The sequence below is a fragment of the Hipposideros armiger genome, unplaced genomic scaffold (assembly GCF_001890085.2).
Source record: "Hipposideros armiger isolate ML-2016 unplaced genomic scaffold, ASM189008v1 scaffold_544, whole genome shotgun sequence".
Taxonomy (NCBI): Eukaryota; Metazoa; Chordata; class Mammalia; order Chiroptera; family Hipposideridae; genus Hipposideros; species Hipposideros armiger.
Genome location: NW_017731894.1, coordinates 123765 through 138622, shown reverse-complemented (window position 1 = coordinate 138622; position 14858 = coordinate 123765).

Below are 14858 nucleotides of genomic sequence, written 5' to 3'. Positions count from 1 at the left end.
TGAATTTCTAACTGTGAAGGGGATGCAAAGTATTACAGAAAATTCCAACAATGAAGACAAGCCTAAAGCAGAACATAATAGGACCTGCAATCCCAACACCCCAAGAAATCTCCACCAGTGTTTGGGGGGACTTTCCTTTCGGAGAGTCACACAGACCCCCCCCACACACATACACACATACGCCCTTATAAACAAAAGTTAAGTGTTTTACGGCAATCACAAAAGAAGTGCATGGACAGATCTGACTCAAAATGTTGGCCAAATGGCGTTCGAGCAAAGCGACAGGCCTGGGGGCTGGGGTGGCACCTGGGACAGACAGACAGACAGCCCCCTTCAGCATAGCCAGTGTGGTCATCATGCACACGTGCATGTCTGTGTCCATAGGCGGCCCTGACAGGTGGCAGGCTCCCGCTTGCTTATTTTGTCGCAGTGCTTGGGAGCATCACACACACACTATTTTGAAACCTGCTATTTTCACTCAGCAGCGTATTCTAGATTCTGACATGTCTCTGTAGAACTAAGAACAAAATTGCTGTCTTAATGGCTGCGTATTAACCCACTACCTGCAGGCACGAGCCTTTATTCTACAGATGCCCCTGGGTTAATTACGGCACCGCCATTAGCACCCCTTGTATACATCTTAAAAGATTTTTACCATAAATGTCCATTAAGCACTTAGCCATTCTGGGAAAAGTTTCAAGGAGCTCTTAGACTTGGGGGCCCCTGGAGACAAACAGGTAAGAAGGTAATTAACAAGTGGCAGGAAATGAAAAGGTCGTTTGGTTGAGACTGGTGGGTGATGGAGGGGCTGAGATCAGCCTGCCTGGAGCAGCCTCTGAATCGTGAAGGCCTGGAAGGTGTCGGTTACAGGAGAAGCAGGAGGTGTCCTAGGTTGAGGGGCAGTGCCAGCGTGCTGGGTCAGGGAGGGGCGTGACGCGTTGGGGACCAAAGCCGGACAGTCTGGTGGCGAGCGCTCAGCTGGGGAAGAGGGCTGTGCCTCAGGCGGGGTGCTGAGCCCGAGCGCAACACTGGTAGGAACCAGGGACGCCGGGTGGTTCTCACAGGCGTGCGTGAGCTTTATGCACAGGAAAGCAGGAAGCGAACGGAGGGCTTTGAACGGCGTGAGATGATCTTATGTGCGTTCTTTTTCCAAGTTCACACTGACCCCGGATGAAGTGTGAATGGCGTGGAGGGAGGGAGGGAAGGAAGGCGGGAGGACCCTGGTGGCACTTTTGGCAATGACCCACAGAGGAGAGTGGGCCAAGGTGAAGGCTGGGTGTGGGGAGAAGCGGACGGACTCCAGAGAGAGAGTGAGCAGGTGACATTCACAAGGGCTACTGAACGTGAGGGGAGGAGGGAACTGTACGACCAGGCCTTTTCCGGTGTGAAAATCATCACTGAGATGGCGCCATGGACTGAACCGGGAGGAAGTGGGCCAAACAAGACTAGAGGGAAAGCACGCGCCCTGCTCTGGACATTGGGAAACTTGTAAAGGGACCCAGAGCCCAGAGGTCAGAAGGTCGCCTTTGTGGATGTCAGGGCTTCAGAGTCCAGGTGAAGGAGCCGGGAGGTGGGCAAGGCCAGCAGGGTGGGGGGACTTCCAGACACTGACCCTGACCCCGGCCCAAGGAGGCAAACTGAGTGTGGGGCAAACACATGACTTTAGGAAAGGACTGATCTGATTTCTGTTCTTTTCCCCAAAAACATGTTACGTGTCTCGGTAGAATATACACCTTTCCTTAAGGCAGTCTGACAAATTCCTCGTTAAATCGACTCGCTAGTATTGTCGTTTTCCTGGGGAATTATAAGCGGGCGCTTTCTGCCGTTGCATTTGTAACTGGTTGTAGCTTCCTGTAAAGAATCTCGTCACGCTGTGTCCAGTCTCTTTGCTGCTGCATGCTCTTATCGTTTGCCGTCATTTTCTGCAGTTTTGATTGGACATGTCCTGTCATCAGTCAGAAATACGAGTACTCTTTTTTTAATTTATAATACCCATTTCTTTTATTTTGCTTGGGGCTTGAATTTTGACTTAGGAGTGATTCTGATTTTCTTTAAATGGGTCTTTTGGACACATACTCAAGATGGTTATATATTTTTTCTTCTCTATCAATCTGTTGAATAATAAATTAATGCTTTAATGTTCCTCTTTTCATAGAATGATACCACTTAGTGATAATACTGCCGAAATTTATTTGATGTAGATTTTTAGAAATTTTATTGAAGCCCCATCTCTGATCCACGTCTGTGTTGGTATTTTTCTGGAATGCTTTTGGGAACAGGTTAAATAATGCACGTGTGTGTGTGTATTTACCTTGATATGTGAACAATTTTCAAGCGAACCATCCCTCACTGCCCCTTTTTTGGTAGATGTTACACACAAACACACACACACACACACACGCACGCACACACACACCAGAAACAATGTAACAATCACTAATTTACTGACCATCTCAAGTGAAGAAATGTTCACATTTTGTGATTTTGTTTTTCTTTTCTTTAGATTTTTGAAATAAGGAAAAACTAGACTATTTTAATTTGTCAGTAGAATGTCTTAGATTTTTTTTTTATACATAGACCATCATTTTGTCTGCCAATAATAGTAGTTTTTTCAAATCCATCTGTCTGTTATTTATTTTTTCTTGGCTCTCTTCCTCCCTTCCCCGGACCGCTAGAGATAAGTGCTGGTGACGGAGGTATCCTGCTCTTCTTCCTAATAAAAATGTTAGTGACATGTCACCATTAAGTTAATTTTTGTGTCTTGTCAGTTTTTGGTGCATTCCAGGCTGAGAAAGTTGCCTTTTCTTCCTCCTTCTGATTAGAAATGCGTTTTCTCGGGGGTAGCTCCTTGATAACTTTTTATAATCTAGTAGACACTTATATTTCCATTTTAGTCTTCTATCTTTTCCGGAGTCCAGTTTTGTATTTTACAGTTTTCGAGAAACATTCCTTTTCTCCAGCTTTTCAAGCGTATAGCATAGGGTTTTATCCAGTGTGGTACGTCTTTAAATTTCCCAAGTATCTGTGTTTATTTACTCTCTCTCATTTCTAATTTTCATCATTGATATTTTCCACTTCTGCTTCCTCAATTTGGTTAACTGGAGGTTTATCATATTTCAGTATTGGTCTTTCGAAAGGATTCACTTGTTTAAACTTGCACATCAGCTGTCACTTTCTCCAGAGCCTCCAGTCTACTTTGTGCAGGAGCTGCATTGAAGTCAGTAGCTTTTCAAAAACAGAAAACGTGGTAATATTGGCTGCGTGTTCACATGGACACTAGGGTAAGAGCAGAACCGTGCCTGACTCCTTCACGGGGGGTGGGCAGGGGTGCCAGGGCACCCTCACTCGCTCACCCACAGAGCCAGCTGCCCGGGTGTCTGCCACGGCTCCATCCCCCCATCCCCGTTTGAATGATCTATCAGCCAGTCTGTTCATGACTTTGACTTCCACTTGACCCAAGATTTGCTCCAAGAGGTCCTACGTTTCTAAGTAGTGGCTTGTTGCTCTTTTTTTCTTCCTATTTTAAATAAATTATCATAGTCCTAGATTGTGGTCCAAAATTTTACTCTATCCTATTTCCTCTTCGGAGATGTATTGATGTTTCTTGTGGACAATTTTTCTAAAGGTGTTTGGACATTTGAAAACCATAGTCTTTGTAATATTTTAGTTTTATGTGTCGAGAAAGCTATTAACTGAACTTTGTTACTAGTGTGTTAAATATCTCTCATTCCTACTGTGTTCTGTCCAATTTCTCCTTATTTCTGTTTAATCAACTTTTATATATTTCAACATACACAATTCTATTTGTAATATTTCAATGTGACCTAAGTAAGCCCTTATTAATAGTCATTGTGTCTACATTGTGTCATATTCATAAATTGACTTTCTTTGTCTTGTTTAGTTCTTTTGCCCTTGAAGGTAACTTTTCCTCCTGTAACTATCACCATCCCTACATTCTAGACATTCTTGTGCCCCGTCTTCATTTTCACCCTTTGGAAGTTCCACGGAGAGGTCGATTTTGTTTATTGAGCCAATCTGAGAGTGGTTGTTTTTTGGTAGGTGAGTTATGGGGGGTCCTTGTTTTTATTCTCCGTCTATATTCTAGATCTAAAAGTATTGAATTCTGCTCTTCACACCACTTGAATAAAGAGTCGAGCTCATCAGGCAGCAGTGCTAGGACAGTATGATGTCCTTGTGTGTGATTAAGACGTGCCCTACGATATTTGCGCATTTTAATATTCTTTTATCGGGAACAGGGACGTGCAGCCTGCACCTCATTTCTTTTGGCTGAGAATCACAATCATTGTTTCCTAAATAGAGCCTCATATTTTGTAATAACATGGTAGGCAATAAGAAGCCAAGGCCAGCAGTATGAGTTTGGTGAGCGAAAATAATGACATTCTTAAGGTTTTTCTCGTGCTGGTTGCTGAGACAGCCTGCTGCTTTGGGGGTCCATTGTTCAGTCTAAGCCAGCGCCCTGAGTGAACCTGCACGGATGGTGCTGAGTGTGAAGCAAGGCTGCTCTAAAGGGTGTAGGGATGGAGTAACGTAGGGCAGCCGTGCGTGGATGGCTCTGTGGCTGTTCATCGCCTACAGTTGGACCTCAGTCGGATGGAGCTATTTTCACGCCCATTGGTCCAGGCTTCTGGGGACGGGCCCAGCCTGCCTGCCGTTCACAGGCAGGAGTTGCTGTTGGGTAGAAGACAAGGAAAAGCCAAAGACCGAGTTGAACAACCAACGTTACAGCCTCTGCTAACTGGACAAACATAAAACAGAAGAGCCAGCAGCCGCGGTGCCACGGGTGAGCAGCGTATCGCGACATTTGTGAGAGGAGGGCTGCCACATGTGCTCCACTGAGGAGGGATATCCTGATATTCTGTTTAATTTTCCATAAAGTGCGTGATGGGGATGGAGGGGCGTGTCTGTCCATCTGTGACCTTTAAAGGAACGATTAAAGAGCACTGTGGCTTCTTGGGCGAATGCCATTTCGGGGAGCCATTTTATGGCCGGCCTCCCAAACTCACAAGCCTCCCTGGCCAGGCAGATGGCAGAGCCGCAGGACAGGGCCGAGAGGGAGGTGTTGGCTTTCAGGGGGCTCCTTTCCTGGGGAGTGGCTCACCCAGCCTCCAGTGCATGGGGGTCCCGCATGGTCAGGTCTTTCCGTTGTATTTGCTCACGCAAACTCAGAAAGTCGCGTTTTTATGTAAAAATCTCACATTTTTTTCCCCCACTGAACAGTTATTTTAAACAAAAAGAAAAAGCCCCCCGTTATCCAGCATCCTAGGTGCTCATACAGGCCTCTGAGGCTGTAGCTGTGTTGCTCTCAGGACAAGGCATATTCTGGGCATTGCAAAGGTGCCTTTCTAGATGTAAACACAGTAGCCCCCCTAGGCCTTCTTCAATGGATGGACCCCTCTCCCCGTTTGTACCGGTAACAAAGAACCCACGTGCTTGTTCAGTGTCTGGATTTATAAACATACTGGAGAAGCCAACCAGGTCACAGTTTCTGAGCTCTGTGAAGCTATTAGAAGAGCTAAGCTCCTTAGTAGAAACACATCTAAGCTCATTTAATTTTTATTTAACTGCGTAGAATCAGCCAAATTGAAGCCAAAAAAAACAAAAAAACCCCCAGCAACCCAGAAAAACCCTAACAACTTAAATAGTGCAGGACAATTCTTGACCATAATCCCATTAGGTTCTTCCTGTAAATCTTTTAAGGAACCATTTCCCCCAAAGCTGGGCCTTGTAACTACTGTGCCCTACAATGTCTGACACAATAAAAAAGGAAACATGTAGCGATACACAACCCTTCTGCTGGGCTGACCCGGGAACATGTTTTACACGGAGATGGTCAGTCCATCCATTTTGTGCTCTGTGTTTGCTTTGGAGTTCGTCCAGATGGTCCCCTACGAGATCAGTCCACTGTTACAGCTTAGCACTGTAACCAAACCACCCAGGGAAGTAAACGTGGATTCGTTCCCTCCCCTCTGTTGGGAGGGCATCAGAAGAGAAGGTCCTGCCGCTTCTCTCGGTCTTTGTTCCGATATGCAGCAAATTCAGGGCAGCATGAGCAGGCTTTCCGAAAAGTGGGTCTGTGGACTACACTCCGCTGTTGGCTGTTAGAATATTTGCTTTTCCAATTGATCTTTTTTTTTTTTCAGCCAAGACTCCAGGCATTCTTGGCTAAAAGGCTCCAAACTGGGCTGAAACTGACAGATTCATTTGGTAATTAGATTTTTAAAAATCGTAACCTTGGTTCTTGGAAATGTGAGGTGAAACACAGATTGGTTCCTGGGGAGGTTAGTTCTGTCGATTCCTTTTAAGGAATAGGATGTTTGTGATTGGAGGGGGGGAAAAACCATATAAATTTTTAAAAATTTTTTAAAAAATTTCTTTTTTTTTTGTATTCTAAAGTGGTTAGAGCTCAAAGCAATGACCATTTCAAAAGCCATTTAAAACATTTTTCATATCTCTTTTGCTTAAGTGAGTCAGCTTGAATAGCTTTCTTTTCTCCACAGGTTATATAAATGCATATCCTTAATGCTGTGCATAATTAATTGTTAGAGGTGGAGCTCTCTTTGGTTGTCCGTCTGCAGGTATATTTCCGTGAGTTGTATTCCCATTTTATTTTTCATCAGTGTAGTTTCAGACCTTGTTTCCTAAAGCAGCGCATATAAAAATGTAAGCCTTTGTGATTCTAATGAAAGATGGGACCTGCTGGCTTCACCCTCTTGTCCGCCCTGTTCCCTTTGACTACACACTGCTAATTTGATTGTGTCTCCCTGGGCCGCATTCTGCGAGCTATTGAAATTTAAGAAACGTGTGCAATTTATGTGAAACTTGCAACAGCTCCAGTGGAGTGTGAAATAAGGATATGTCATATAGATCTCGGAAGTGAGGTATTCGAGGGAAGGTCTCGGCGCTTTTGACTCTTTGGTGATTGCCGGGTTAGAACTCTTCCCCCCCCCCCCACTGAAAACAAATTCAGAATTTCGACCATCGAGGGAACCCGAATGTTGGCAAAGTTCTGACGATGCGATTCAGCCAGCATCTAGGTCAGCATCTTTCTGTTTCAGGCCCTATGCTTGCTTGTGGGGGCTACAAGGTGTTTGTTTGTAGGGAGAACAGAATGATAACTATGGCATCGTAGCCCATGGAAGAGGGAGCCTGTGTGCTAATTTGTGGAGGTGAAGCATTGTTGTCCTAACACATTCCCCATGATACAAAGACTAATTCTATTTCTTAGTGGGCTTTGACTGGTTGTCGAGAAGTTTCCATGGTTACAAGATTTTGTGGCTCCTTATTTGGTGCGTATAGGGCCAACATGGAAAAATGTGACCACGTCCCTGGCCCTTCTCAGTGCATCCCCAGCCCGCAGGCCCCTCCCTGCCTCCCTGCCTCCATCCGTGCCCACGCCACCGTGCCCTGGCCTGGCTCACGCCGCAGCCTTGGCTGCGTCTCCTGTCCCCCACACTCTCCTGTAATGAGTAACTGGAAAGATCTCTCAGAGCACAAACACTGGAGGACTGCAGATCTTCGTTGAAAACCCTCCCATGGTTTGCAATCATATTGAGCACAAAACTGAAACTGCCTTCGCTCGTTCACTGTGGCTTCTGATTTCTTCTTATCTCCTGACTTCTCCATGTGTGCTCTCATCACGCAGGACGTCCCCACCTCACAGGTGCCAGGCTCCCCGCGGCCTCTGTTCTTCCTTCCCCTAGGTCCTGCCATAGCTTGGCTCCTTGTCATTTAACCCGAAAAGGCCAACTCCTCAGAGAGGATGTTAGCTCCCTGGGGGCAGAGACCCAAGAGTCTGGTTTACTCATGCGTCCCCCAAACCCAGCACAGCGCCTGGCACGAAATACACAGAAGTGTTGGTTCAGTGGGTGAACGCAAGCCACCCAAGTTTAGTTCACTTCCCTCCACTAAGCTTAACCGTGTTGGTTGATGCAGGCGAAGCTTTTCTGAGAAGCCTACAGTCTCGTGTTCACCCTTTGGCGGTGGGGTCCCCCATGTTCCCTTGTTCACATCCCAGCTGGGAGCCCGTCGGCCTTGTCAGCGTCGCGTCGTTCTGTAACCTGCCCACCCCATTCGAATGCACTTTGACCTCATGCTTTGACCTTGGTGCTTCACCCTCTTTTATGTCACGCGACAATATCAAGACATGCAATTGGATGTAGACATGTCACAACCTGGTGTGGAGTAAGAAACGTGTCCCTGTGACGTAGTATCCGTGAAAGTGTGTCTGCTCCTGTCGGGGAGCTGGTGCCTTTCCCGGAGGATTCTTCCCCAGTGACCAAACGGCACAGGGACGCGGCGCCCTGCCCACACTTGGCAGCTAAAATTGACAGACATCAGCAGTGAAACTTAAAGCGCACATGTTTCTGGTAGAATAGCCAGGATAGAGTCTGCTACCCGACTGAAGCTAGGTAATAAATAGAGTCAATAAAATAAAAATGCAGCTCGGTGTGGCTGGCAGGCCAGCCAATGACAATTAGCTTGATTTCTGATTACCGGAGACGTCAGGTCCACGTTGAAAGGTCCGTGAACCAGTGGGGGGGGTCCTGGACCCCAGGGACTCTGCTTTGCTGAGATCCAGTAAAACGGAACCTTTTAGTCTCGTGGCCGTTCAGAGCTGCCCGCCCTCTTGCTCTGAGCCCTTCTGACACGTGCTGGGGCTTTGTGGTGATGCAGATGGCCTTTGGGCCAGAGGCTGTACTTCTAATGCCCAGTCCCCTCTGAGGGGCCTGGGGGAGGAGCACAGCTTTGCTAGTAGATCAGCCCCGCAAACCGTGTATTTTAGGGCTCACGACGGAGCCCTTGTAACGTATGCTTCCCTCACGGCTCTGTTGTATGTTGGTGCATGTGTTTTCGTAACGTTTTTTTTTCTCTCTTTCAAACTTGGCTCAGCTTATTCTAACACAGCAGCTGTTCCTACTTTAAAAGTGTAAGCACCAGCTTTTATTTTTTCACTTAAAATCTTCCACGAACCCCCATCGGCAACAGAAAGAGAAGTGGGCGTGCCCTGGTCCAGGTGCTGGCCACCGTAACAAGCACCAGAGACATGGGGTGGGGGTGGGGATGGGGGTGCAGCTTAAACGCCGGAGGCCTCCTCTCTCACAGCTCTGGAGGCCGGAAGTCTGGGATCGGGGCGCCAGCGTGGCCGGGTCCTGCTGAGGGCTCCCTTCCCGGCCGCACAGGGCCACCTCCTCACTGGGTCCTCACGTGTGGAGACAAAGCTTGGGTGTCCCTTTCTCTTCTTATAAGGACACGAACCCCATCATGGGGGCCCCGTCCTCATGACCTTCCAAAGGCCCCATATCAAATGCTATCATGTGGGGGGTTAGAGCTTCCACACATGTGTTTTGGTGGGGGGACAGAATTTAGCCCTAGCAGATGGTAGGGGAGGGGTCACATTTTAAAAGTGTCCCCCTCCCCCATCAAACACCGCCTGAGGAAAGCTGTGAATCTGAGCAGATCCTGTGGTGCCTTGGCCACTCTGCTTAGTGCTCCAGTGTCCATCAGCTGGTTTAAGAAATGAGGCAAGTGGTTGGAGTCAAGAAGTGCATTTATTTAGCACCTTCTGTATACCAGGCAGTCCTCTGTGTTATCTTAATCCTCCCAAAAGTCTCTGGAGGGAGGTGATATTGCCTCCATGTTACTTATGGGAAGACTTGCATCTCCGAAAGGTCCTATGTGTCCAAACATCACCCCCCCCCCCGTGAGTGGCGGAGTGGACGCCAGGAGCTGTGGCACCAGAGCCTCATGCTAACAGGACGAGGAAGGTGATGTAGATGGTGGTCAGGCTGACTGCCGGGTGGTAAATAGCCACGAGTTGGGGTCCGTGAAGGCCAGGACACTGCCGGCTCTGCTCGTTGCTATAACGCTGGCATCTAGAACAGTGCCTGGCACCCAGTAGGTACACGATACGTCTCAACCGACGGAGGCCACACATACCAGCTGATGCGAGAGAATTCAGAAGTTTGTTGTTGTTGTTTTTTTTAGCTGAGCCATCCTGCTACCTGTTGGCAGCTCAGCGGCTGCTCAGCTCAGGCCGGGACTCGAACTGCTGTTGCTTAGAGCTCAAACTCTTGAGCGAGCTCTTAACCAACTGAGCCACTCAGCCGGCCCCAGGATTCAGAAGTTTGGACTTTAATGTGAACACTCATGGTTTTGGAAGCTCTCAGTGTGTTTGGTGGCCACAAAAATAAATTCGCCACGAGGTGGGCCCCGCGGTATGACCTTCAGGCAGAAGCGACGGGTGGGCCTCATGAATTCACACTGCCCGTCTCTAACTTTGATTCCCACCGAGGGCTTGTGGATGCCTTTGAAGAGTAGCCGGAAAGCTGTGGGCATCCCCTCAGACAGCTGCCTGTGTGCACACAGTGTGACCTTCTGCGTGGGAGGGCTTTCTGACCCCCTGTGGTCGATGGGATTAAAATGACCCCAGCGCTTGGCCTCCTGCAGGACAAGCCTGGGAGGTGATGTAAAAGGGCCTGCCTTCAGGTCACACAGACTTGGTCGCTACGCATAAGAGGCGATCGAACCATAGGCTTCTCAACCGAATGGAGTTTAAGTTGACATGTGTACTTTCAGGACCAAGGACAGAGATAAGACTAGGATGATTGGGGGAGGGGCGGGGATTGTACAGAGCTCAGCCGGCTGCCCTGCTAGCCGCGGGCTCACCTGAGCCCTAAGGCACATAAAGAATCACACCCTCCACCTTTCATGTGCCATACTGTGAGAATAAACAACTTTGGAAAACATGAGTGATGACTAAAATGGACTTTAAAGAATTAAAGGTTGCAAAGGGAAGAAGAAAACAGACCACCCGGGAGGGCAGTCACATCCCCAGCCCAGAGCGAGTGTGACCCAGCTGTGCTTTGTCCCTCTCTGTCTTATAATTATGTCCCCACTTTCCACCCCTAGAATGAGCTTCCTGCTACTCAGAGAGTAATTTTAGGATTTCAAGATGAGTTTTTCCCTACAAAATCAGCCCTAAATGGCAGCCAGTGGCTTCATCCAGGCAGTGTCCTAAAGCAGCAGTTATTTCTTCTGATTTCAGAAGAGGGGAATGCGGTGGAGAAAAAGGAAGATGAAAATTTGGATGCTGTTGGAATTATTGGAAGGTGTTAGGATCATTTATCATGCTGTGCCTCGCTGAGGGGCTGCCAGGGCAGCTCAGACCCTCCCTAGCCTTACACAGAGAACATGCTGATAGGACTGGCGATCTGGCCAGCAACCATTTAAGCCGTTGTTAAATATTTTTAATATTCCTACTGCCTACACACTGGGTTTACTGCCATCCACTGACCTCGGTTTTCATAAAACTCAAATATTGAGCTTTTGACTCAATCCAGAATGTTCAACGTTTGGTCCAAATCCAAACAACTCTCAAAACTTGAATAAAAAAGACCTTCGTCTCCCAATTGCACTTGTCTCCAACACTTTCTCTGCACATCTGGGCCCTCCAAAGAAAATACGTAAACCTGGAATGTAAGCCTGGTCCAGCCACATGCGAACCCTATGACCTTGTGCAAGAAAAGGCATCTGTAAGCTTCCCCAGTACTGTCACCACCAGTCCATGGAAGTGTTCTGAGAATAGCAATTTGCTATCAGCACAATTCTTTGCAGAATGATGATCATGTTTATGACCATATTATTGACCGTGAACACGGGACTTTTTAGTAGTTTGTTACCCTCGCTGATCTTCTGAAACAAGCTTGAAAGTTCCTGTGTAACAGCGAACCCTGAATTGAACCAGAGCTGGTCTGGGGCTCTCACAGTTGATGCATGTAGCAGAATTTGGAAACAGACCCAAGAGTCTGTGGCTCATGCATCAGTCTTCAAATCCCAAAGCTTCAAGGGACTCAGGAACTTGATACTGTTTCAGGGAAGCAGGGTGATGTTTGCTTTCCAAGTTTAGAGTGACAAAAGCAAGGACCTCGCCTAGACATGATTTGATGAGCGGGGCAAGCATTATGCCACTTAATTCTCATAGTATCCTATGGAGACATGTATCCAATTTTTGCCAGTAAAGAACAGAGGCACAGAGAGGTTGACTAACTTGCCCAAGATCACACAGCTAAAGAGGAGTAGAAGCAGAATTCAGGTACGAAGTGTCCAATCACAGAGCCCATGGTCTGAAGTGCTTCCACGTGGTTCTTACCTGGGGATCCCATGATGCTGCAGTCTCTCTGTCCCCCAGAGTTATTATTGTGTTACATCTGAAAGGATGGAAACACATCCTTATGTTGTGTTCACAAGGGGTATGACCATTTTGAACTCTTTCTGTTTTAAACTCAGGAAGAGCTCCCTTCTCTAGTGTGGATGTGACTGCTGATTGCTCACCAGAATCCTGTCTCACCTCCTTCCTTCAATAATGCAGCTCCCACAGTTTAGCCCATGGACACCCAGCTAAAGGCTGCATTTCCCAGCCTCCGTCGTCGCTAGGTGAGGCCATGTGACTAAGCTTTTGCCAGTGATCTGTGAGAAGTGGTTTATGTAACCCTGGAGCCTTTCCTTAAAAAAAAAAAAAGAAAAACAGCTCCCAGGATTTTCGCTTTCCGTGGCTGGGATATAGATGTGATGGAAGGAACTGAAGCAGCCACTTTGGACTCCTACATGGAAGCCAGACATTGAGAGTTTCAGAACCACCCTATTAGCTCAGGACTCCCTACATGAGAAAAAAAAGTAAACCAGTGTCTTGTATTAGCCAATGCCTTTTGGGGTCACTTTTTTATGGTATCCCAGCGAATACCCTCAGAGATAGGCCTCAGACCTGGCCATCCTCAGGTTTACCTCAGACTGCTTTGTAAAGTCTATCTCATTTCATGCTTGAAACTATTTCTGTGACACACAAGTCAAAAATTTGGTGAAGTTCCCATGGGTTCATATAAACGAACCACTTCAACATGTATAGATAAAGGGCCCCAAAAAGCCCAACCCCAAATGTGGCAATGTCTATAGTATAAGTATCTATTGGGACACTTAAGAAACTTAAAGCCAAACCCCACTCTTAGGATGTTATAGATTTAAAAACGTTATCTTACAGCAAAGCTTTGGACTAAATAACCCCTTGTCATTCACTTTGCACCCCTTAAAAGATGCCTTTGAGCCCACAAAGCTCAGGCTGCCTTCACCTGCCAAGCGTGGGAGGCCCTGCCGACCCCAGCGGCCCTCTGCTTTCCGGGTTCCAAAGTGAGTTTTGGCAGGAGCCCTTGCTGACAATGGCTGTTCCTGGAATGCCAGCAGCCCCTTGTTAATCAGCCCTCTCCTTAGAAACGCGGTTATTAACATCCCTTTGCTGTAGATCAAAGAGTGATTCCAGCCACCGTTTCAATTTTCTCCTCAATTTAATGATGATAAAAGGTCCCGGATTAATAGCCCTGAGGTGCTTTTTAGTTATTTATCTGCGTAGCAGGTATCAGGGGCTCGTAGGAGCCTGAAACTCCGTTATTACAGCCTTGGCCTGGAGCTTAGCGCTGTGTGTAATTTCCCTCTTCCCACGGGTCATAAATCCAAATGGCCGCAGCGCCAGGCAGGTGGAGGGCCTGTCCGGGAAGCAGGCCAGGTGGGGGCAGGGTCTCCATGGAGACGCAGCCCAACGGTGGCTGTGTGGACCCCGGGTCTCTGGGCCTTCCTCTTTGTTAGAGGAAGGCAGGCGTCCACCTTTTTATGGGAAACCTCTGATTTGTAAAGGTTAAGAGCTAATTTTCATAGAAGATTTTAACACATTTTGGGTGATGGCAGAAATCTGTGAGCTAAACGCAGACCCTGAGCCTGTCTTTGGGGCCTGTCTGCCGGTGTGTACGTGCCTGAGGAGTAGAGCGGTGACAGCTCATGCAGGGCCTGGCACACAGCAGGACTCGGTAGGTACTTGTGGAATTGAACCTCATCTTTCAAGGGAGAATGGGTGAGTGACAGAAGCAGTGAGGCCCCGGGCCTGGGCAGCTGGGTGCCATGCCTCTCAGCCCACTAGAAGGCGGCTGTGTGGGGACCAGGGGTCTGCAGGAGGGGGCACCTCTGAGGCTGCAAGCTGCTCAGAGATGGAGCGGGCCAGCTGGCTAGTCCCACACCTCACTGTGTCACCTTGGGCAGCTCAAGCTTCTGGGCCACCGACTCCTTCCTGATGAACTGGGGCTGAGAGTGGCACCTTGGAAGATGGTTGTAAGGATTATGTGTAAAAGCACATGGTCCCAAAGCATTCAGTAATTAATTCGTAACAAGAAATTCTTTGGATATGAGACTTGCCAGCTCTGGGCTCTGCTTGAAAATGGGCGGGATCCTTCCGCTGATGGAGCCCCCAGTGTCTGTCCTCCTTCCTTAAAAACGGGACCCTGATTTAAAAGGAGCACATGGTGGCCTGGAATTTGAACTGCATTTCCTTGTACCTAGGTGTAGCCATTTGCCTCTGCAGGTGTGTCAAATGGAACCTTCCAGAAGTGTCCTTAACATGCAAATGCCATTTCTTAGTCTTCTGTCCTTTCTGCTGGCTGGATGTTGGACGTGATGTCTGGAGCTGCTGCAACCACCATGTTTCATGAGAATGTTAAGGACATCGGTGGAGACAGGTGGAAGGGGCCAGGTTTCCTCTGGTTGTGCAGGCACAATTCAGCCCTGGAATGCTTAGCCCTACATGGCATTTACACGGCAGAGAAGTAAACGTATCTTGTTGAACTCACTGTTCTTTCTTGTCCATAGAGACTTTGTCGTTGTCCTTTTTATTCCTAAACCCAGAGCCCATTGTTACATGCACCAGTAAGGAGCTGTCGAGCGCTGATGGACAAGCCCAGGTGTAGCTGAAAGAGATATGCTAGACCCCCCCCGCCCTCATCCCCAAATAAAATTAAAAAAAA